Genomic DNA, 14,785 nt, shown 5'->3' with positions numbered 1-14,785 from the left:
GCAAATAAAAGCACTAAATACTATTTATCTGTACTTACTGTGGGAAAGACATTGTGTATATCAACTTAGGAACTAACAAAAGCATACAGGAGACATACAGGAATTCTCACTCCTTTTACAATTAATTCAAAATATTGTCCCATTAATATACTTTTCCCCTACTTTTCACTTGGAAATTCCCCTCCTACCAGGATCTTCCAACCACCCTAGAAGACCACATAATGCTATCCTGAGCAAAGCTAATAGTGAGCACAAAATGGGTCAAATTAGATCAAAGATTGATGGATTCAGGAAAGAAAGACACCACCAGTGCACTCTCAATCTGTTACTTGAAAAGAGAGGTGTGTTCCTGACACATCAGATGTGTCAAGAGCTTCTGCAGGGTTCTAATAGCTGATGTATCCTGTTAGTGGAGACATGGACAATAAATAGAATTCTCCACTGATAAAATGAACACAACCTGAACAGACAAACCTGTGGACTCGTGGCTTGCTGTACACAGGTGCCTGTGACCATTCCAAGAGCATCAGACCTTGCAGAAAGCTGGGTAAAACCCCCTCCTCCCTTCCCCTCAGCAAATCCACCCCCAGGAGCATCCCCCAGCCCTCCCAGTTCAGTCAGCAGCTGGGCTGCCATGACCCCAGCTCAGAGCACTGGGGCTGGGGCAGTGGGAGATGTCCTGCCCACACCTGGGAAAGGTTGGCTCAGGTGCAGCTTTGTTTTCTTCCAGCCAAAATTAAAAGAGCTGCATTTAGGAAGAAGAAGCTCTAAGATAAAAAAAAAAATAAATAAAGCAAATAATCCAGAAGTGGGGGGAGGGGAGAATATAAAAGGCTCTGGTTTTAATCAGGAAAAGCAATTTAGTTGCAGTTTTCTGCATAATTCTGCTGAAGAAATAAATTATGCAGAAGAATGTGCTTTTCTCCTGAGGCTAAAAAAAGAACAAGTGGGGCTCAGGGAAATGCCTGGGACTTACATGTGTTTGCTATTTAGCTGCCTTTTTTGACAATTCCTTGTAGGTTGAATGGTTTATCCTGTAAGCTGCAGCTCTGAAATGGACTCCTGACAGGCGTGCAGCAGCAGCCTCCTCTCACACAGGAGAAATCTGCTTTTTCTGTGGCATGGGAGCACCTGGGAAAAGCCTTTTCTGTTCTTTCTGGGGCTGTCAGAGCCCCTCACATCCCTGCTGGGGCAGCTCTGCCCCTCCTCCTCCCTTGGGTAGATGTGGCTGTTCCTTGGAATAACTCACAAGATATGGAAACCTTATCAAAATTAGGTGATGATGGAGGCAAGGTTGGCTCTGCTGCTGCTAAAAAAAAAGTTTTTATTTCTTGGATGTTTTGTGCAGCAGATTCCAAACTCATGAGTTGAAGAAGTGCTTTTCCTGAAAAGGAGAAAAGTCCAGGTGCAGGACACTGAAATTCTGGGTTTCTTAACAGTAAGAACCTAAATTTTGAAATTACTTATTTTCCACTGAAATGCTTAGGACTGGGACTTCAGAGCTCAGAACACTTAGATGTATTGGAAAGCTTTTATTCTAAGCTTTAAAATATTAATTTAGAAATCCTTAAATGCAAGATCCTCACCAACTACCCTATCAAAATTTGTTGATTTTTTTTTCCCAGCTGATTAAACATGAGTACAAAACTTGTACATACAGTGGTTTTTGCAGGAGGGAAATGCATGTTGAGAGGCAACATGTTGAGAGGCTCGTGTGCCTTTAGTTGAAGCAATGAAGAACACTTTTACCCATCTATTCTGAGATGGAAATGAGTTCTGTGAACACACTGAAGGTTGTTTTCTCTGTCAGGGCAGGGAGAGCTGTGTGATCTCCCAGCACAGGCTCTGCTTTGGGACAGCACCTCAAGCCCAGCCCTCTCTGGCAGTGGCTGTGTGCACAAAGCCAGGATTGCTGCTGAATCAGCTCACTTTTAGGGCAATTTTCCCCTTGTCCTTCCCCCATCCCCAGCCTGGTTGATTTGCCTAATGGAAGCTGACAGTAAACCTCAGCCCTGATTGTCAGATTTCTCTGGAAACCTCAGGGGAAAGAGAGGAAGGCAGGCATTTGAGGAACAAAAATAGCACACATAATGAGCTCCCTTATTTAGCCAAACTGCTTTTTTAATAACTTCTCTTTTAGCTGTCGCCCTGGCACTGACAGACACACTGAACAGGATCTGCTTTGGGGCTGGGATGGACAGGGGGTAGTGGATGCTTGATCCCTCTGTGGAGATTCAGCTTGGGAAAGCCATTTGGGAAGAGTCTAAAAAGTGATCTCTTCCTTCCTAATACTTTAGTTTATTTCCATTACACTCTGGAGGTGCTGCATTTTAAGGGGTATGAATGCATTTCTCTCTTCTGATCTGGAGGGATATAACTACAACTCATGTAATCTCCTTTAAAGAGCAGAAATGTATCTGTAGGTCACTTTTGTGGCCCAAGAAGGTTGATTTTACTGAAGAATATTAGGAGGAAAAAGGCCTCTTTGGAATCTAGGAAATAAACAGATATCAAATCTGATTGTTACCTTCTTTCAGAAGTTGACACAAAGACTGATGGTTAATAAGCATGTGTTCTTAATTTGCATTGCAAAATTTTTAACACAAATAACAGACAGTCATCAAAATAATCAGTTTGTTATTTTGTGAGTCTTCCTTTTTCCTACTGCCTACCCATGGGAGAAGAGCTATATTTCTATAAGGGAACAGTTCTGTAAGATAACAGATTGCAGTAGGCATCCTCAGTTCCCTGAGTGGGTGCCAGGTTAATGTCTCTCACCAGCTCAGAAAGTCAATGGACACTTTTTTCTGGACTGGAAATATTTTCCCTCCTTTCTTCATTTTTTTTTGCTAGCAGTGTATTTACACACACACACAAAGTGAATTTTGGATTCAACAGATGGACAAGATTATAAAGAAAAGACAGGCTGCTAAAGGAAGCCAAGAAGCTGTTGTCTTTGATTTATTGATTTGTTCCAGTCTGAGAAGCTCAGAGCATTCTTCAATAAGGGCCATAAGTGATTAGGAAATAATGAACTGAGGAGATGGGTCAGGAGATGTTGAGATTGGCTCTTCATGGCTGAACAGGTCATGAAGATGAACCAGTCTGCATGAAATGCTGCCTCTGTGTCAGCTTCTCAAAACTGTTGATTTATTCCTTTATATCTTTATCTTTAATATAAAATATTATATATTATAATATAATATATAAAATATCTTTAAATTTGCTTCCAAGGAACAAGGTGTGGGGGATTAAGTAGCCAGAGGTAGGGACATTTTCACTTAATGTTTCATTAGCTTCTGTATGTTCCTGGTTTACTTAAAACCTGTGCAGATGACTGTTTTTACCTTGTTCACCTTGTCAGAGATTTGTATTTAAAAGAAGATTTATAAAATGTTTCCAAATGGGGGAAAAAATTTTTGGGTTAAATTCAAAGTCTCTTTTGTTCTCCCTGAGACTTAATCACTGACAATTCTCAGTTAAAGGGGAAAACCATTATATCTACATTAGCCCAAAGAAATAGTATTGCAGCTCTCAAAAGTCTTCAAAAGTTTTCCCTTGTAAAGTATAGAAGATCTCACATTAAAGACTGTTTCTGTTTATTTCAATATCTCCACAGCCAAAAGTTTCTTATTTCACTTGTGATTTTATCATGAGGATTTCAAGGCAAGGCTCATCTTACTCCTGATGATCTTGGGGTAGAAGTGAGGCAGGATTAGGAGTAGTGCCTTGCAGCTAATCATCTTCTGCACTCTTCCATGAAAAGATGAGTTTAAACAGCCTGGGATGGCTTGGATTATAACTGTGATCAATATATGGCAACTCCAGCAGTTGAAGTTAAGAAGTCGTTTTGAGTTGTGATTTTAGTTCCTGTCCTTAGCAGAGAACTTGGGCAGATTTGGGTGGGGATTTGTTTCCAGTGAAATGCTGGGTGTGTGTTTGGATTTGGTCTCAGGTGACTGGGAGCTGATCCCCATCCAGCTGCCTCAGAGGTGTTGGTGAGATCCTGGCTGCCTGTTGGGTCAAACAGGGGCTCCAAAATGTCCTAAATACCCTTCCAGGTAGAGCAGGAATATCATTATTTACTGCTCTTTGGTTTACTTCAGTCTCTGATGAGACAAATTACCAACATCACAGCCCCAAATCAGCCATTTTTAATCTTTTCAGGCTCCTCTTCCCCAATGGCACAATAGAAAAATACTTCAGTAATTACACAGCCACTCATCTTCAGCTGCAGAGCTCTGCCAGCCTTCCTCCTCCCTGTTCCCCAGCCAAGTTTCCTTTAGAAGTCCTTTTAATTGGCTCGTTAGTGTAACCTGAGGCTACCTGTCCTGCTTGGCTGCCTCACTAATGAGACTCAGCTGCCTTTTCTTGGACCCAGGCAGGCTGGAGAAGGATCTCTAAAAGCTGGGCATGTGTGTTTCAGGGCTGTTCTAGCCAGCCCCTGGTAGCCCAGGCTCTGTGGCACCAATGTCACTGCTGGCTTTTGCACAGGAAGGTGCCTCATGCACTCCTGCTCCTCTTCCAGACAAGGATTCTGTGCCTAAAAACCCATCATGCAAATACACAGAGCACTGGCAGTGCAGGTGGCTGTGTGCAACCAAAGAAAAGGCCTTTCTGTGAATTCCTGGGGTACAAATGCTGCTGAGAAAATTTTCCCTGGACATCAGTGAGAACAGAAGTTCAAAGCCATGGTGAGTTGGGATTTCTAGCACCAAACCCCACCCTGGTCCTATCAGACTTTGGCACCAAAGATCATTTTATCATTGATGCCACATGCCTGGTTTGGCCCAGAGCTGTTACACTGCAGCTGTGGCAGCACAAAGGCTTGGCTTTGATCAGCCTTGTGCCAAATGTGCTCAGCAGCTCCATCTCTGCCCTGTACACACTCCTCAGGTCCTGGGGCTGTGCAGTGAGGGGCTCACCTGACGTGGGCAAAGCCAGGGCTCTGCATCTCCTTCTCTCTGACAGCTGCTCATGGAGAGCAGCTCTTTTGTTCATCCAACATCAACAGAGGCTGGCAGAGTCCTGGGAGCTGTGTGCCAAACCTGTGAGAAGAACCAGAGCAAGCAGGCTCAGAGCAGTTGTAATGAAACCATTTTTTGTTGGAAAAATTTTATCCCATGCACAGTTTGCAGCCTTCATTTCTAAAATTTAAAAACACAAAGAGAGAGGTCATGTGCTTGCTTGGACTGATAGCAAAACTTTCTCAAAGTAGAGTAACAGACAGCAGTTAAGAACAAATGAGATGATTTCCTTTTGTGTTGGTTGATGATGGGAAGTGCCCCTGTGCTGCAGCTGTGGAAATGCTGTGGTGTTGGGGTTTGTCAGAGGAAGGTTGCCTTCAAAGGAAGGGGAAGTATCTGTGCCAGCTGTGTCTGAAACAGCAGCACTCCAGGCAGAGCCATCCAGGAAAGGTGAACTTGAACCCAGAGATTAAAGGAAAGTGGAATGTACTGTAGGAAATGGGGCTGGAAGAGTTTGGCTTGTTTAGTCTGGCAAATCACAGACCAAGAGCTGATTGCTGTCTAAAAATACCATCTGGGAGTAGAGAGCAGTGAGAGAGGAATGCATTGGCTAGGAGCAAAACACAGATTAACCATGAATTAATCTAGCCTGGAAATAAGACAGTATTTAGCCATTAAAGTAAGAAGATTTGGGAACACAGCAGCATTAATGCCAGAATACCAGAGACAAATATAGTGCCAGTTTAAAGATACATCTGGAAGCACGTGTGGAAGGGATGATGTGATGCAGTGGCTCTGTTGTCAGGGACTCTGTGATCCTCCCACAGAGCCATCCCTGTCACCATCCCTGAGGAAATGTGTGCTGAAGAGTGCTGAAACACTGACACACTCTGGTTAATCACTGCCCTGGGACCAGGTGCCTCTTTGAACCAGAGGGCCAAGAGGGTTTGCTAGAGAAAGGAACTTTTCCCAAAGCCTTGATGTACCTGTGTTATAAATGGTCAATTCCTACAAGGGGCCAGAATTTAGGGAAGTGCACAGAGTCACTGATGTTTCAATGCAGAATTAACCTAGTTAATAAAAAGCCTTGTAGGGGGTATAAATTCCCACCTACACAGGTGAAGCTGTGCTAAATTAGGATTAGGCTGGAGCCTTGAGTAGAAGTGGTAGAGTTACATTATCCCTTGTTTAGCTCTTGTAAGGCTGAGTACATCCTCAGTGAAGCACCTGATCCTGGGCATTGGCAGAAAGAAGTTTTTGGATTAGATTTCTTGAGCAGCATCAAAATCCCCAGGGTCCTGTTATTTCCAGTTCTCACTCTCTAGCAACCTGGAAGTTACACAGGGCAGGAATTTCATCAGCTTTTGAGTTCCTGAGGATGATCCTGTATTGCTCCTAAGGAAGCTAGAGCCTATCATTTGACAAAAAAAGTAATTCTTTCTTTTCCCACCTCTGGGGCAGAGGTTTTGTTTCTCACTGTTAGAGAAATGTGCACCAGCCAGATCTGCCCAATTCAACAAAGCTGCCCAGGCAGGAGCCCCTTTGTGTCCCAGCTCACACAGCAGGGAGCAGGGGCTGGCCTGTGCATTGACAGCAGGAATTATCATCCCATGGCCTTCAGAAGGCTCAGGAACAGCAGCCTGAGCCACAAACCATGAGCAAAGAGCAGCCCCCAGCTGCTGGAGGCAGAGCTGATGTCCCCAGCTGGTCACCAAGGTGTGTCCAGGGGAATTCCTGGCTGCCAGCCAGCATCTGCTGGGCCTCTGTGCTGAATGACATGCACATCATGGCTAAAAGCACCACCACCCCTCTGGGCTTGATTTTTGGGAGTTCTGAGCAGATCTGATGCCCCAAAGGCTAAAGCTGCTGCTGCTGCTGCCTTTTGGGAAGCTCTAGTGAAAAGTAATATCTCATCTCCAGGAGAAGACAGCAGTCACACAGCACAGCAGGCACTGGCTTTCATCATTTCAGCAGACACCACTAAATCACACAGCACATCATTTAAAACAAACACTGTATAAGGGCTTGTAAAATAACAATACAAAGCAGCTCTTAAATTTCCCTGGTGTCACACCAAGCCAGTTATACTGGCAAGACTCCAGCTTTTCAGGTGCACACTGTGTGAAAGTGTCTCACTGAGGACAAGACTGGAAATACAGTCCCAGCATTTCATTCCTCCCACCTCCTAAGGAGACAAGGTTTCCCCGTGTTACAGACAGGAGTCATACTGAGATCATGGAACTGTTTACTACACAGCCAGGTCGTGATTTCGAGCTGAGAGGCATGGTCCTCACCTCTAGCAATCCCTCAGCTCGATTTTCTGAACAGTTCATGGAGCAGGGAAGGTGAAAATCCATAGGGAAATTGCCTGAGTGATCCACAGTGGCTGGTGTTGCCTTTTCTGTTCACGAAGTATTGAACTCCAATAGCACTGTTTGGCTGTGGAGGGAAGTGCTGTTGGCTGCAAATACAGTGTCTGGGATATAAACTCCTCTAGTTTCTAATAAGGATTAATTACAGTCATTTTCAGCTGGATAGAATATCCTCATTTCTATCCTAATCTGTTCACCAGCATTGCTGCTAAGCCTTGTGTGCCTGACACCTTTGTCTGATGGATGACTCGCTTCTTCCACACATGGAAATCACCCTGAAGCCACAGGAACAATGACATTATTAAATTACAGCAAACCTCCTGCCCTGGACTTTCAGCCCTAGAGGGTGAGGTTTCCTCTGTGGTGTCCCTGTGTGCCCTGGACACTGCTCCAGTCTGGTGTGTCCCAGCCTCACACAGCTCTTCCCCCTTTGCTCTTACTGACTCCCACTGCAAAGATTTTGGGGCTCTTGCTAAGCAGGGATTGACTTTTGTGAGCAGCTGCTGCTGCAGAGAGGTGAAATCTGTAAGGTCAGAGCTTACACACCCACAGTTACTTGATCACCTTTGATAGTTTGCATTTATTATTAGAAAGTTCTTCTCTCTGGAATGATGCTGAACAATTTACTGTTCCAGGCCTGTTCTGTTGTCTGGTAATCTGAATCCAGTCCTTATGCTGCTTTTCTCACCTTGAAATGGATTTTGCCATTGGCATACTGGGATATTAGGTGGACACAGATGCTTTGGAATAGCAGCATTTGAAAAATCATGTGCACTTATTACTTGGTGGCATGTTTCTGTTCATTCCTGGTCCTTACAGGAGGTGGAGTAGCACCCAGGGATGGCTGGAGAGTGTATGAGAAGATCCTGAGATGTTAAAATGAAAAAGCAGCCCTAGCCAAGGCAGTATGACTTGGGAATTCTGCTTTTCTTAAAGAAAAAATAGGTGATTTTTAGATTGTTTACCTACAGCAATTAGTCCTGTATTGATAGAAGATTAATCAACTCTTTTTAGTGACTCTTCACTAAGTTTTGTTGTTTTCCAGTACAGTTTGATGGCTGGAATGGACTTACCCATGTTAATCAAGAAGACCCATCACTGTGCAGTCACTGATAAGCAATTATCATGTAAAATAACAGCAATGAACTCAAATTGCCCTCACTGCCCATCACTGCTCTGCTTTTTATTGTAATAATATAGTCCATTAAAACCTACAATCACTGTAATGTTTATGCATTATTGGGGAGATAAATTGCATAATTCTCATTTTACAATTTAAATGTAATTAGTAGCTTAGTAATGATTAAAACCTGAATTTGCTAGACTATCAGTTTTTCTAACACTTGCCAAAATTATAGGTAATTACTTAGAGCTTGCAATAATTATAAGTCCATCTTTTAAATAATTAATGTGCACTTTCATGGTACAAAACAGCCAGTAATCAAACGACCTCTGGCTTTTACAGCAAACCCATGCAATTAGTCTTATTGTGTAGGTCTGTAGAAATGTTCCCATCATAAGAGTCTCTTAAGTTGGCAGCCCTGATGGTGCTGCCTCTTGTGTTTTGTGGTCCCAGACAATGATTAACACCCAAAAGCCTTTGGAAATTGGGGTGAGGACAAAATCTCAGTGTATTTCCTGAGCCATGGGATGCAGACCCAGAAAAAGTAATAACAAGTGAAAGGAGTTGGAAGTTTTGTTGTCTCTTGGGCTGTCAGATATTCTGCTGAGGGGATTTTTCAAGTCCATTCATCTTTTGTATTTTGTGACTTGAATCATTAGCTCAGGAAGAAACTCCCTGTCCTGGGGGGCCTATGTGATATAAAATTATTATTTTTTTATTATTTTTTTTGGTGGTTGTGTCTTTCACTGCTGCTCTAAGGTAGATGCTGCAGAATCACAGCACCATGAACAGAGCTACCAGCTCATCCAGCCACTCACCCAGCACTGCCTCTGGAGCCCTACACTGCTAAACCACATCACCAGATGCCAACACACCCAAGGTTGGTGATTCCACCACTCCCCACTGTAACAGTGCCTTCAGCCCCCTTTCAGCACTGACACCCACTTCTAACAGTCCAATTTTTCTTTCTAGTGCTTAACCTGAATCTCCCCTGGCTCAGGTAAAGATCATTTCCTCTCATCCTCTCACTGCAGGCACAGCAGAAGAGAACAGCCCCTCTTCTCAACAACTTTTCAGGCAGAGGGGTCCCCCCTGAGCCTCCTCAAGACTAAACAAACCTGGCTCCCTTGGCTGTTCCTCATCAGACTTGTTTTCCACACCCTCCAGGAGCTTTGTTTCCCTTCTCTGGACATGCCCAAATATCTCAGTGTCCTTTTTAAAGTGAGGGCCCCAGAACTGCTGCAGCACTCGAGGTGTGGCCTCACCAGTGTCCAGCACAGGGGATGGTCACTGTCTGCTCCTGCTGGCTGCATTACAGGCCAGGGTGTCACAAACCTTATATAAATGGGTTTTTTTTCTCCATAGTCTCAAAATTGAATGGAGTCTCAGTGGGAAATAGATCCCTGACTTGTGAAGCCCAGAGGTGTCTGCTCACCAGATGCATCTGGCCCAAATCCTTAACCCCTGTGCTTGCCATCATCAAGTAGTGAAGAATTCTTGAAGCCTGGAGGCTCTGTGCAGAAATCAGAAAGCACAGGACTGGTTTGGTTGGTTTTATTGGAGCCCAGGTGCCTGAAAAGCTTTGTGAATCCAGCCCTGTTTCCCAGAGATGCACCACATCCTCTCACTTTGCATTTTCAAAATCCAAAAGAAGTGATCTTTATTAGCCAAAGCTGGTAACAGCAGTGATTCTGGTATGTGCTGTCTTCTCTTCAAACCTGTCTCCAAGACAAATTTCTGTGGTACTGCTTTCTGTGAATAAACAAAAGAAAAAAGAAAATAAAATAAAGCAACTCTACAGAAGGTAAAATCAAACCTTAAAATTAGTGTCAATGCTTCTAGGGTCAATGCATCGATCTCAGCAGTGGAACTAGCACACTGTGGTGGGCTGTAAACACATTCCTGTCTTTGTGGCAGTGTAAGTGAAGTGTTTTTGTCCAAGTCTTGCCCCTCAGCTCAAGAATCTGCCCTTTGCCTCAATGCCCTGCACCCTTCTCCTCCTCCCATCCCCAGCACCTGCTCCCAGCGTGGTGAGGGGTGATCAATGCACCTGCAGTGCCAAAATGGAACAACAAGCAAAGCACTTAACATCTGAAGCCCAGCTTACCTGTCCCTAAAATGAGAATTATGGTGCTAGTTACCACAGCAGGGCAATGGGATTAATTCATGTTTATAAAGACTTGGAGGTCTTCAGATGAAAATTGCTACAGTATATAAGTGCAAAGTAATTATGATTATCGTTACTTTCACTTGCATGTATAGACTGTAATTAGTTGTGGATTGCATTGCATTGACTGTGAATAATTTAAAAGCTCTCTTCAGGAAGTTGTCACTTTAAATGTTTTTATATTTTGCATTTAATAATACCACGGTTTGGCTTCTTTTTCCCTTTCCTTACCCTCTGATAGTGATATATCCTACTGTGTTGGAGCCCTGAATGTGAAGCAGTCTGTTTCTTACCCTGCTTTCCTTCATTTGAGGAGAGGAGAAAATATGATGGAATAGAATTCTGTGCTGATTAAGGAGTTTATTTAACTCTGCAGGATGCCCTGGCAGGTCCTTCCTGTGCAAACTGCTGGGGAGAGCCTGGGGCTCACCCTTCCTGCTGCTGGGGGCTCTTCTTGCTCCTCCAAACTCCTGCTCAGTGGTGCTGTGGATGGGACAGGGCTCAGGTGAACCCACAGCTGTGTTGAGCACCCCCTGCATTTTCACCTCGTGGCTCCACTCTATTGAACAGAGAAGATCCTCATTTCTCTGCAGCATAAAGGAGTAAGGAACAATAGCTAGAGACTCCTTCTCTGGGCTTGTGTCTTTTGAAATGCTTCCCAAGTGTCTCTCTGAGCCTTGTTTTGCAAGCCCACGTGTGGCAGCATGCTCATGAAAGAAATCAAGAGTTGTTTACTGTATCTGTAAATGTGGATCAATGGCTTGTTAATCCATGCCAGCCTCACTAAAATTAACAGCGTCTGAAAGAATAAATGACTTTATGGTGATGGATAATCCACCCAGAGTAAAGCATTATTAGAGGAGATGTAGAACCTGGGAGGGCAGGGGAAGTAGTTCATTTGAGAGGAGAAGGCTGCTGTCAGCAAATGCTTTTGCAGGCAGTTATGCACATTGAATTACTGTGGGGAGAAAGGGCAGGAGCATCAGCTGGCCTCACCTGGCACAGTGGAGATGCAGGGATTTACACCTGCTAAAGATCCAGCTCTGATCTAAAGACAAGATCAAATCCATGAAGAGACTTCTGGTGATCTCAGTGGATTGAGATTTCCAGTGTGTAAACACCCACATCTCAGCCTCCTGACCCCCAGGTATTCCTGAGGTGGGAATATTGCTCTGCTGGCCACTGGACACTGCAGTGACCCTCCTGGAACAGCTGAGCCCCTCACCTCCCTGCAGGTGCTTTATTCATGTGCTCTGTCTCCCAGTGCTTGGTGTTGACATTGAGGTAAATCAGGGCCAAAAGAATTAGACTAAAAGGTGGGGGAAAGAGGAAAGCTCTTCCTCAGTTCTCTCTAATAGAATTCCTTACTGGCCCATCTCCTGGAGATGTTAATCCTCCCCACATAAACTTAATTGTGTAAGAATGACCACACCAGGTCAGACATTCTCCTCTCCAAAAACATGATTTGGCTTGGGGTGTGACACATGAGTATATCTGGACTTTCTTTTTAGCCTGTGCTTTTTTCTCTGTGGGGTTTCAGGACGCTGGATTGGGCTGTGGCTGTGAAAAGAGTGCAGTGCCATTCCTGGCCAGTACTGTAGGAGACAAATTGTTGTGTTGGATTTGGTAAAGAGGGGCTGGGAACCCCTCTGAGTTCCTGGCAGAAGTTATGAGAGAAGAAGAATTTGTACAAGGAATTTTTTTTTGGAAGTTGCACTCCCAAGAAGAGTAAATGAGAGTTATTCTTCAGGCTCTCAGTATTCAAATCACAACTTCTTGCAGACAGGTCTGTTGTTGCTGTAATTAGGCTTAGTTTACAAAATCTTTCACTTAGCATTTTACAAACTGCCTGGTGATTTTTTAAGTGCCCAGTTACCCTTAAGACAAAACCATTAGAGGCTGTGATGCTAGAGCCTTGAGTAATTGTAAGGTAAAAATCTTAGGTAAGAGTACTTAGCCTCAGCCAGACCCCAATTGTGGCTTGTGATTAGCAGTGACAACCTGTGGCTGCTCTCTCCACCTCCAAAACCTGCTACAACCTCTCCAAAAAACCTCTCCAAAAGCCCCTGGAACAGTAGATCTGTCCCTTTAATTAGAAGTGTATTAATAAATCCATCTTGTTCTCTAATCCCCACACACATAGTGCAGTGATTCATTAGCACAGGAAGAGACAATTTAGATTTTCTCAGATGATAGCAGCTGTCACTAATGAAATTAAAGGAGGAAATGCAAATCTGCAGTTGGACAAGCTGGTCTGGCAGGGAGGAAGGTGACAGGATGGTGTCAAGGGCCTTCTACACAGCTGAAAGGAGGACAGGGGAAATTCCAGGGGCATCAGCAGCTCCTCAACAAAGGAATTGTCCCAGTGCAGGGACAGACTGTGCCCCAGTGCTGTCCCCATGTCCCCATTTCCCCATGTCTAGAGCTGGCAGAGCCAGAAATTCCCCCTGAGCCTCCTTTTCTCCAGGCTGAGCCCCTTTCCCAGCTCCTCCTCATCAGACCTGTGCTCCCAGCTCTGTTGCCCAGATCCCATGGGAGAAAATGGGGTTGAGTTATTCAGGGAAAGGAAAGGGAGTGCCAGGAAAAGCAGGATGTGTGTGGTAATTATGTTTGTATGTCCTTGCCCATAATAATCCGCCTTCAAAGAGGGAGATACTGACCCTTGAGAAGGACATGTGGCTGCTCCTTCCCAGAATGTGCTGGAGGTGTTTGGGAGAGACCTTTGGGCCAGGCCCAGGGTGAGCTCAGAGCTGGTGACTGTGGCTCAGGGACAGCAGCCTCAGCAGTGGCACACAGAAAAAGCTTCCTGGATATCCCTGCACTCAGACCAGCTGCTTTGGGAAAAAGCTTTAAGGAAAGGGGTCTATTCCTAATCTCTGCAGTCCTGAGAGCTGCAAAAAGAAAAGCTGTTAGTTCTGTTTCCTGGGTACAGAAAGCATCACTGGGGTGTCCTAGGAGAGAAGGTCTGGGCAGATGGAGCACAGAGGTGTGACTGCCCTGGCTGCTGTCACTGTAATGTTTTTCAGAGAGTTTACAGTAGTTTTTAAGACATTTTCATCGTATGCAGAAAGTTTAATTCAATACTGGTCATTTTGCATTGTATACTGCATTCAAAACATAAAGAGCTTATAAAGACAGTCAGTGTTTACTGTACATGGTTGTCAGCTTTGCCAGGCATTAAATCCAAAATCTCTTTTTTCCTTTCTTAGCCTGAGAACCTCAGACATTATTAACTGGCCTAAAATATGTTCTAAAATCTCTGCTGTGAAAGCTGCTCCTCCTTTGTGGTCCAGCCAGGAAATCCAGCAGTGGAAGAGCTCAGGCCCGTGGGGACAGTGCCTCCCCTCCCCTGGAGGACAGCAGAACTGGTGAGTGGAACTCATCATTGGACTGTGAAAAACTGAATATTCTTCAAATTGAGGTAGACTTTAGTCTTTTTATCCCCTCATAAAACCATGATGGGCAGAGGGCTCATTGCCACTGCTGCTTGGGTATTCTGAGTGAAAACATTCCCAAGTGGCTGCTGGGAATTCCTGGTTCTGGAATGCCAAACTTAACTTTTTTCAGAAAGAAACATTTTCACAACAGCCATGGAGGTTTGGTATTTTCCACTTATCCTAATAAGAAAACTTATTGGAAACAATAATGCACTGGGAGAAGTAATGCTGATTATGTCAATAAGCTGCATGTAAAAATGTTTAATCACTTTCCCTCAGCTCCATTACTGATTATTTTAATTTATAAGTGTAGCTGTCAGTAAAGATCCAATGCAGTTTCCACTGACATGTGAAAGCTTTTTAACTGTAGCTGGTGCTGAATTAGTTCCTAAATAAACCTCTAGTCATCACTTGAAAGGTCTGTGCTAAGTGTGTCATAATGGAACTCATAATAAACACATTTCCCTGAACTAATGCTAGAGGATCAAATCAGGTTCCTGTGTTAGCCACTGAGCCAAGAGAGGGAAATGGAATTGAAACATCTCTTCTGTCATTTACACATGGGAGTGAGAGACATGCTTTCTCATTATAGGTACTTTAGGGCTATTTTTAATAAAACACCTTCTGTTGGCTTGCCCTTGAACTCTGTCCCCTTCACCCAATTTAAGCAGAACTCTGGGAGGGAGAAATGTAACTCCAAGCTCGCCCTGCAAACTGTT

At 44.1% G+C, this 14,785-nt stretch overlaps 1 long non-coding RNA gene across 1 annotated transcript in view; it reads left to right on the top strand.

Moving 5' to 3' along the window:
• LOC117245304 overlaps window positions 1-14,085 on the top strand; it is a 47,373-nt gene extending 33,288 nt beyond the window's left edge. Inside the window, exon 3 of the long non-coding RNA XR_004499883.1 lies at window positions 13,839-14,085. This is a non-coding gene — a long non-coding RNA (uncharacterized LOC117245304). The remainder of the gene's footprint in view (window positions 1-13,838) is intronic.
• Window positions 14,086-14,785: the final 700 nt, after the last annotated feature.

Source organism: Parus major, chromosome 19, assembly GCF_001522545.3.
Source record: "Parus major isolate Abel chromosome 19, Parus_major1.1, whole genome shotgun sequence".
In the NCBI taxonomy this organism is placed as follows: Eukaryota; Metazoa; Chordata; class Aves; order Passeriformes; family Paridae; genus Parus; species Parus major.
The sequence above is the reverse complement of the archived record's forward strand: the minus strand, read 5'-3'. Positions and strand labels throughout refer to the sequence as shown.